Below are 9559 nucleotides of genomic sequence, written 5' to 3' on the forward strand. Positions count from 1 at the left end.
CCCTTAAAATCCACAAAAACAGGTCAGCACAAAAACATATCATAGTGAAACTTGCAAAATACAAAGATAAAGAGACAATTCTGAAAGCAGCTAGGGACAGAAGGTCTTTAACCTACGAGGGTAGGCACACAAGGTTAGCAGCAGATCTGTCCACAGAAACGTGGCAGGCCAGAAAAGAGTGGCGTGATATATTTAACCTGCTAAATGGGAAAAATATGCAGCCAAGAATACTTTATCCAACAAGGCTGTCACTGAGAATAGAAGGAGAGATAAAGAGTTTCCAAGACAAGCAAAAACTAAAGGAGTTTGTGATCACTAAACCAGCTCTGCAAGAAATATTAAAGGGGACCCTTTGAGCGGGAAAGAGAGACCAAAAGCAACAAAGACTAGAAAGGAACGGAGACAATCTATAGGAACAGCGACCTTACAGGTAATACAATGACATTACATTCATATCTGTTAATAATTACTCTGAATGTAAATGGACTCAGTACTCCAATCAAAAGACATAGCGTATCAGAATGGATAAAAAAAACAAGACCCATCAATATGCTGCTTACAAGAGACTTATTTTAGACCCAAAGATACCTCCAGATTGAAAGTGAGGGGATGGAGATGGAGATAGATGGAGAACCATCTAGCATGCTAATGGACATTAAAAAAAAAAAATCAGATAAACTAGATTTTAAACCAAAGACTGTAATAAGAGATGAGGAAGGGAACTATATCATAGTAAAGGTGTCTATTTAACAAGAAGATCTAACAATTATAAATATTTATGCCCCCAATTTGGGAGTGGCAAAATATATAAAACAGTAACAAACATAAAGAAACTCATTGATAATTATGCAAAGATAGTAGAGGACTTTAACACCCCACTCACAGCAATGGACAGATTAAGCAGAAGATCACAAGGAAACAAGGGCTTTGAATGACACGCTGGACTAGATGGACTTAACAAACAAATTCAGAGCATTTCATCCTAAAGCAGCAGAATACACATTCTTTTCCAGTGCACATGGAATATTCTCCAGAAAGATCACATACTGGGTCACAAATCAGGCCTCAACCAGTACAAAAAGATTGAGATAATCCCATGAATATTTTCAGACCCCAGTGCTATGAAACTTGAAGTCAACCACAAGAAAAAATTTGGAAAGACCACAAATACACGGAGGTTAAAAAACATCCTACTGAAGAATAAGTGGGTTAACCAGGAAATTGAAGAAGAAATAAAAAATACACGGAAGCAAATGAAAATGAAAACATGACAGTCCAAAATCTTTGTGACACAGCAAAGGTGGTCCTAAGAGGGAAGTACAGAGCAATACAGGCCTTCCTCAAGAAGTAAGAAAAGTCTCAAATACTCAACCTAACCTTACACATAAAAGAGTGGAAAAAGAACAGCAAATAAAGCCTAAGACCAGCAGAAGAAGGGAAATAATAAAGATTAGAGCAGAAATTAGTGATATGGAAATGAAAAAAAAACAAAACAACCAAAAACAATAGAACAGATCAACGAAACTAGTAACTGGTTCTTAACAGCTCTTAATTGACAAAATTGATAAACCTCTAACCACACTTATCAAAAAGAAAAGAGAAAGGACCCAAATAAATAAAATCATGAATGAAAGAGAATTCACAACCAAGACCGCAGAAATATAATCTATAAGAGGAAATTATGAGCAATAATATGCCAACAATTGGGCAATCTGGAAGAAATGGATAAATTCCTAGAAACATAAACTACCAAAACTGAAACAGGAAAAAATAGAAAATTTGAACACACCAATAACCAGCAAATATATTGAATTAGTAATAAAAAATCTCCCACAAAGAGTCTAGGGCTAGGTAGCTTCCTAGGGGAATTCTACCAAACATTTAAGGAAGAATTAATACCTATTCTTCTGAAACTGTTCCACAAAATAGAAATGGAAGGAAGACTTCCAAACTCATTCTGGGAGGCCAGTATTATCTTGATTCCAAAACCAGGCAAAGACCCCACTTAAAAGGAGAATTACAGACCAATATCCCTGATGAATATAGATGCAGAAATTGTTAACAAGATATTAACTAATCGAATCCAACAGTACATTAAAAGGATTATTCACTGTGATCAAGTGGGATTTATTCCTGGGCTGCAGGCATGGTTCAATATTTTCAAATCAATCAGAGTGATACACCACATTAATAAAAGAAAGGGTAAGAATCATATGATCCTCTCAATAGATACAGAAAAAGCATTTGACAAAATACAGCATTCTTTTTTTTAAAAAAGATTTTATTTGTTTATTTGACAGAGAGAGAGTGAGAGAGCACAAGCAGGAGCAGCAGAGGGAGAGGGAGAAGCAGGCTCCCTGCTGAGCTGGGAGCCTGATGCGGGGCTCGATCCCAGGACCCTGGGATCATGACCTAAGCCAAAGGCAGACGCTTAAACTACTGGGCCACCCAGCTGTCCCTATTCCCATCCTTTTTTTATTTAAACCCTCAAGAAAGTAGGGATAGAAGGAACATACTGCAACATCATAAAGGCCATGTACAAAAGACCCAGCTGATATCATCCTCAGTGGGGAAAAACTGAGAGCTTTTCCCTTAAGTTCAGGAACATGAAAGGGATCCCTTAAGGTCAGGAACATGAAAGGGATGTCCACACTCACCACTGTCGTTCAACATAGTACTGGAAATCCTAGCCTCAGGAATCAGACAACAAAAAGAAATAAAAGGCATCTAAATCATCAAGGAAGAAGTCAAGGTTTCACTATTTGCAGATGGCATGATACTCTATGTAGAAAACCTGAAAGACTCCACCAAAAAATGGCTAGAACTGATACATGAATTTAGCAAAGTCACAGGATATAAAATCAATGTACAGTAATCTGTTGCATTTCTATACACCATAATGAAGCAGCAGAAAGAGAAATCAAGGAATCAGTCTCATTTACAATTGTACCAAAACCCATAAGATATCTAGGAATCAACTTAACCAAAGAAGTAAAAGATCTGTACTCTGAAAACTATAGAACACTGATGAAAGACAATGAAGATGACACAAAGAAATGGAAAAACATTCCATGCTCATGGATTGGAAAAACAAATACTGTTAAAATGTCTATACTATCCAAAGCAATCTACACATTAACTGCAATTCCTATCAAAATACCACCAGCATTTTTCACAGAGCTAGAACAAACAATTCTAAAATTTGTTTGGAACCAGAAAAGATCCCGAATAGCCTAATTAATGCTGAAAAAGAAAAGCAAAGCAGGAGGCATCACAATCCCAGTCTTCAAGCTGTATTAGACAGTATGGTACTGGCACAAAAACAGACACATAGATCAGTGGAACATAATAGAGAACCCAGAAATGGACTCACAACTGTATGGCCAACTAATCTCTGACAAAGCAGGAAAGAATATCCAATGGAGAAAAGACAGTCTCTTCAACAAATGGTGTTGGGAAAACTGGACTGCAATATGCAGAATGAAACCGGACCACTTTCTTACACCATACGCAAAAATAAATTCAAAATGGATGAAAGACCTAAATGTAAGACCAAACCATCAAAATCCTAAAGAAAAGAACAGGAAGCAACCTCTTTGACCTCAGCCAAAGCAACTTCTTACTAGACACATCTTCAGAGGCAAGGGAAACAAAAGCAAATATGAACTATAAGGACCTCTCAAGATAAAAAGCTTCTGCACAGCGAAGGAAAACAACAAAACTAAAAGGCAACCTACAGAATGGGAGAAGATATTTGCAAATGACATATTTGATAAAAGGTTAGTATCCACAAAAGTCTGTAAAGAAGTTACCAAACTCAACACCCCAAAAAACAAATAATCCAGTTAAGAAATGGGTAGAAGACATGAATAAGCACTTTTCTAAGGAAGACATCCAGATGGCTAAGAGTCATATGAAAAGATGCTCAACATCACTCATCAGGGAAATACAAATCAAAACTTCAGTGAGATACCACCTCACACTTGTCAGATTGGCTAAAATTAACAACACAGGAAACAACAGACATTGGTGAAGATGCAGAGAAAGGGGAACCCTTTTGCACTGTTTGTGGACATGCAAAGTGGTGCAGCCACTCTGGAAAATAGTATGGCGGTTCCTCAAAAAGTTAAAGATAGAATTACTCTACACTCAGCAATTATAGTACTAGCTATTTATCCAAAGGATACAAAAATGCTGATTCAAAGGGGCACATGCACCCCAATGTTTATAGCAGCACTATCAACAGTAGCCAAATTATGGAAAGAGCCCACATGTTCATCTATTGATGAATGGATAAAGAAGATGTGGTGTGTGTGTGTATATATAGATACACTATATATATATACTCACATATATATATTTGTGTGTGTGTGTATATATATATATACATACTCACATACCATACATAAATACATACATACATACACACACACAATGGAATATTACTCACCCATCAAAAATAATGAAATTTTGCCATTTGCCACAATGTGGATGGACCTAGAGTTTTTTATGCTAAGCAAAATAAGTTAGATAAAGACAAATACATGATTTCATTCATATGTGGAATTTAAGAAACAAAACAGATGAACATAGAAAAGGGAAGGAAAAATAAAGTAAGATTAAAACAGAGAGGGAGATAAAACCATTAAGAGACTTCTAACTATGGATGAGAAACTGAGGGTTGCCTGAGGTGGGTGGGTAGGTGGGGGATGGGCTACATTGGTGATATATTAAGGAAGGTACTTGTTGGGATGAGCACTGGGTGTTGTATGTAAGTGATGAATCACTAAATTCTCCTCTTGATACTATACACTATATGTTAACTAACTTGAACTTAAATTAAAAAGAAAATCTCACTGCTCTTCTATGGAAAGCAAATTAACTAATGATGTTTGTAAGGATATGCTGTATGCCAGAGATATACATTTAGCAAATAGAGTTTTCACAACATTATGAAGTAGCACTTGTTATTTTATTTTTTTTGACAGATGTAGAATCATTGGCTTGCTGGGTGAGGTTAAATAACTTCCCTGAAGTCATAGTGCTGGAAATCGAATACAGGTCCGTATGGCTCCAAACTGACGCTCAGTTCAACATTGGTTAGAAAAGAAGGCAATAGATTTTAATCAGTGAAAAAGAGTGGAGATTGTCACTTGAACAGAAAGCTTAGGGATTAAAGGGAAGACAAAAAGGAACAACTTTCACAAGGGTAAGGAGAAGTAGGAAGGCTTTACCACCTGAGATACTTTGAGGCTCAGAGTGCGGGCTATTTCATAAAGAATGAAAGACACAAATTTTACATTTTCTGCTATGCTTCATTTACAAAAATGCAGAAAATTTGAATAGCTGCTCTCATTTTTTACTTCATTCTAAGAAGAGACACACTTAAAGTCAGGTGTCAAGTCAGATAGGAACCAGCTTATAATTGTTTTACATATATTGCCTACTTAATATTCTTTAAGTTATTTCATACTCATATGATTTAGCATTGTTCTTTTTTACATAATTAAAATAGGATTCACTATGGAGCTCCTACAGCTACCACCTTCAGCTCTTAATTAAGAAGTCATGCAAGTCAGAGTGGTGAAATTTTCATGCTGAGTCATTTCTCATTTCTCATTTTGTAAAGATCATCAGAATCACCCATAAAGCAAATAGTGAATTATTTCAAGTTGTGCAATAAAATTATTTGGAATATAATGACAGTTTGGTATTTCAAGTCAGTCTTTGTCCATGTATGTGCTGAAAATTGGCTTGGTGACAATAGTAATTCACATGGTGCTTTTCTGATGGTTTGAACATCAGAATGATTTACCACGAATCTGTCGTTTTGTTTGCGCTGATACTTTTTTTTTAAAAAGATTTTATTTATATATTTGAGAGAGAGAATGAGATAGAGCATGAGAGGGGGGAGGGTCAGAGGGAGAAGCAGATTCCCCGCTGAGCAGGGAGCCCTATGCGGGACTCGGTCCCGGGACTCCAGGATCATGACCTGAGCTGAAGGCAGTCGCTTAACCAACTGAGCCACCCAGGCGCCCCTCTGACACTTATGTTTTAAGAGTAGAACATATAATTGTGAACACTGCCTCAGCCATAACTTTCATGCATGGGCTCTCAATTTACTCATATTTGGAGACCCTACTAGCATGAGAAATAGATGAGAAAACAACAAAAAAAATCCATTTACTTTCACTTAGCTCAGAAAACAGCAAACTTTTGTTGTTAAAGGCCATAGAGTAAATGCTTTCCACTTTCCTGTGGTTTGTCTTTGTCATAGTCACTGGACTCTCACTGGGGAGAGGCAGCCATAGACAGGACATAAACAAATGGGTATGGTCATATTTCAATAAAACTTTATCTATAAAAATAAGTGGCAGGAGCATTTAGCCTCTTACTGTAATTTGCCGTCCTTAAATTAGATAAACAGCTAATCTACTGGATAGATGAGGCTAATAGGAATCAGAATTTAGAAACAAGAAATTGCAGAGGTTTTCTGGCATTCCTTATTCATTTTTAAATGAGAAGACTAAGGCCTGCAGAGGACTGAGTTGCCCACACGCACAGGTACTCAGTCACAAAAAGAAAGGAGGAAAATGCTCCTGCATCATTCCTGCTTTGGTTGCCCAGACAGCCACAGAGAAAGACGACCTACCTGAATGTGTGGAAGAACACCTTTTGGTAGTCTGGTAGTGTATTTTTCCTGCATGTCAACGTATGCAAATATATGCTAATTTAAATGGGATATTTGGCAGGCATTAGGGAACCCCATTTAGCTGCTACTAAGGAAGTTATCCCCCAAGAATACAAACTAGAATAAAATTGTTCCAAAGTCTGATTAATTTTTTTTTGTGGTCTGCGTAGAGCTGCCTGCTCATTTATCCAATTCCCCAAGCTGGGCCTCCTCTGTGGTCCTTTCTTCATTTTTGCAAAGATCACACAGCAAACATGCTCAGACTCATCCCTTTCATTCAAGCACGCAGCCACAATGGCTCACTCAGGCTTTGTGGTCCCTGGTGTGGAGGCAGATGCTGTAGCTCCTTTCAAGCTGAAACTTTTTATGTTTGGAGTTGAGTGATTTTTTTATCTTGGAGTGAGTTCTGTGGATTAAAGGAGGTGGTTGACTTTGGAAATTAGACTTATCTTAGAGTAGGAGACCAAAAGTGGCAGCAATTTCGTTGCAGTCTGTTTCTGCAAAGACAATGCCTTGAAAATACTAAAGGCAAACTCAATAGTTTAGACATTTGAATATGAACATGAGTAAATCAGAACGAACTGAAATACAAATTCTTATAAAAGGAGCAATAAATATGGGTCTGATAAAGATGATGATGACAATAAATACTACTTACAATGCCTCTACTTACTATAATAAATACTGCTTACTATATAGCAGACACAGTTCTAAGCGCTTTCATATATATTAAATAATTTGTTATATTTTGTATAAAAACCCTCAAGACTCTTCATTATATACAGAATAAATCCAAAATCCTTAGTATGTAGAACAATATTCTTCTGCATACATTTTTAGTACTTTTGTTATTCTCTTGCGTATTCCATATGCCCAGACATTTGGGCAAGTTGCTATTTTTAAAAAGCTTTTTATTATCTCCATTGGGGCAGACACTGCTTAGGTATTCCAAATACAAAAAAACAGAAACTACTTTTTACTTTTGAAGAGCTTACTGTCTAGTTGGGGAAATAGCTCTCTGCTATTTCTAGACCCTATAAACTCAACTGGAAGGAATGGAGGTTGATAAGGCCTATGTTGTACCCTCAAATAGTTAACTAGTGAATCAGAGCAACTATATTGTACATTTTGATCTTTTCATTCAAGTCTTAGCTTCTACTTATTGCCTGAATGCTATCCAAGGTACTATTAAATAGAAGAATACACATTAAAAATATTAGTTTTTAATGCTTGTTCACATGTAGGGAAACAGAGGAATAAGCATATGGAGAAGCTATTCCAAATGTAGATGGAAACAGCACATATGGAGAAGCTATTCCAAATGTAGATGGAAACCAGAATTGAGTGTTTGCATAAGAGAAAGAACTACCAGAATAAAAAAATACAGTTTTTTAAAAAAAAGGGATATTGAAAAGGGTCAAAAAGAACGAAGACTGAGAAAAGACCCTTTGATTAATAAAGTGATCTTCAGGAAAGCATTTTTAGTAGATTAGTAGTAATAGAAGACAGATGTCTAATAACTACCAAGGAAATGAATAAGCAGGTTCTAAGATGTAGTCATTTAAGTAGTTTCACGGAATGGAATTAGCCATTTGTAGCTAATTCAGAATCTTCAGAATCTCCATCAGTTACCTGTGTTATCCATAGGAGGATCAATAGGCTCTGTTTATATTAGTGTTTCTACATGAAACATTTGCATTTTTAAAATTTCTTATTTTAATATTGTGAAGACACTTGTAAACAGATAGAGTATATTTTTGAGGAAATGAACCCTACTGGACCTTTCAAATCAGTTTGATAATCCAAAGCCAGCTATCTTTGGGGCTATGCAAGAGCTTGAAGCAGTCTATAGAAAACATAGACAAAATGGTGGGATTATTTTGAAGGACAATCTTGGCTCCTTTTTCAATGGTTAATATACCAATAAATTCTTTGCACCAATTTCCAGTTACAAATACAATTTTTAATAAGAAAGTGTTCCCACTCAATTTTTTTTTTTTTAAGATTTTATTTATTTGAGAGAGAGAGAATGAGAGAGAATGGAGGGAGGGGCAGAGAGGGAGAGGAGAGAGAGAAAATCCCAAGCGGACTCCATGCTGAGTGCGGAGCCCTATGCACTGAGACTATGACCTGAGCTGAAACCAAGAGTTGGACACTTAACCCACTGGACCGCCCCGGTGCCCCAATTCTCACTCAGTTCTTAAAGAATATCATAACACTAACACTTTTTTACTTATCAAACACAGAAGACATTCAGGTTTCAGACAATACCAGGTCTCTAATTGGGGCTTCTTTGCTCAATTTAAGCATAGTCTGATTTAGGAGCGGAACTAGCATAATGGCTGGACATTTCTTTTTCCTTTATTCTTTCAATTTTGATAGAAGTAAATTAAAATTTTATTCATAGACAACATTTTTAGTTTCTGGTTTGGCTTTGCATTTTAAAATTTGGAAGGGGGAGTTTAATGGGCATGTTTGGATATTAGTGAAGAAAAGTTGGATTTTGAGATTTGTAAATAGCTGAGAAAAAAAGGAGGCAGCATTACACAATACTTAGAAAATTATTATACTTCGCTTAGACTTCCAAAGATTTTTATGTTACTACTCAGCAGTAACCATGAAATTTTATGCATTATTAGGGCATGTAGTCTAACAGCAACTTCTAGCTTTGGGGATTTGAGGGAGTTACAACTTTTTTTCAAAGTTAGGAAACTGATACAGCATTATCAAGGCATTATTTTGGCAAGACTAGTGGATTGCTGATGTTTCTATTTAAGTCAGAATTATTTACCTTCTTTCTGGTAACCTGCACCCTGATTTTCTTAGGGGGTCATCTCTTTCTTTTGATTACTGCATTTTTTTTTTTTT

Source organism: Leptonychotes weddellii, chromosome 4 (assembly GCF_054177405.1).
Source record: "Leptonychotes weddellii isolate Sample4059 chromosome 4, ASM5417740v2, whole genome shotgun sequence".
In the NCBI taxonomy this organism is placed as follows: domain Eukaryota; kingdom Metazoa; phylum Chordata; class Mammalia; order Carnivora; family Phocidae; genus Leptonychotes; species Leptonychotes weddellii.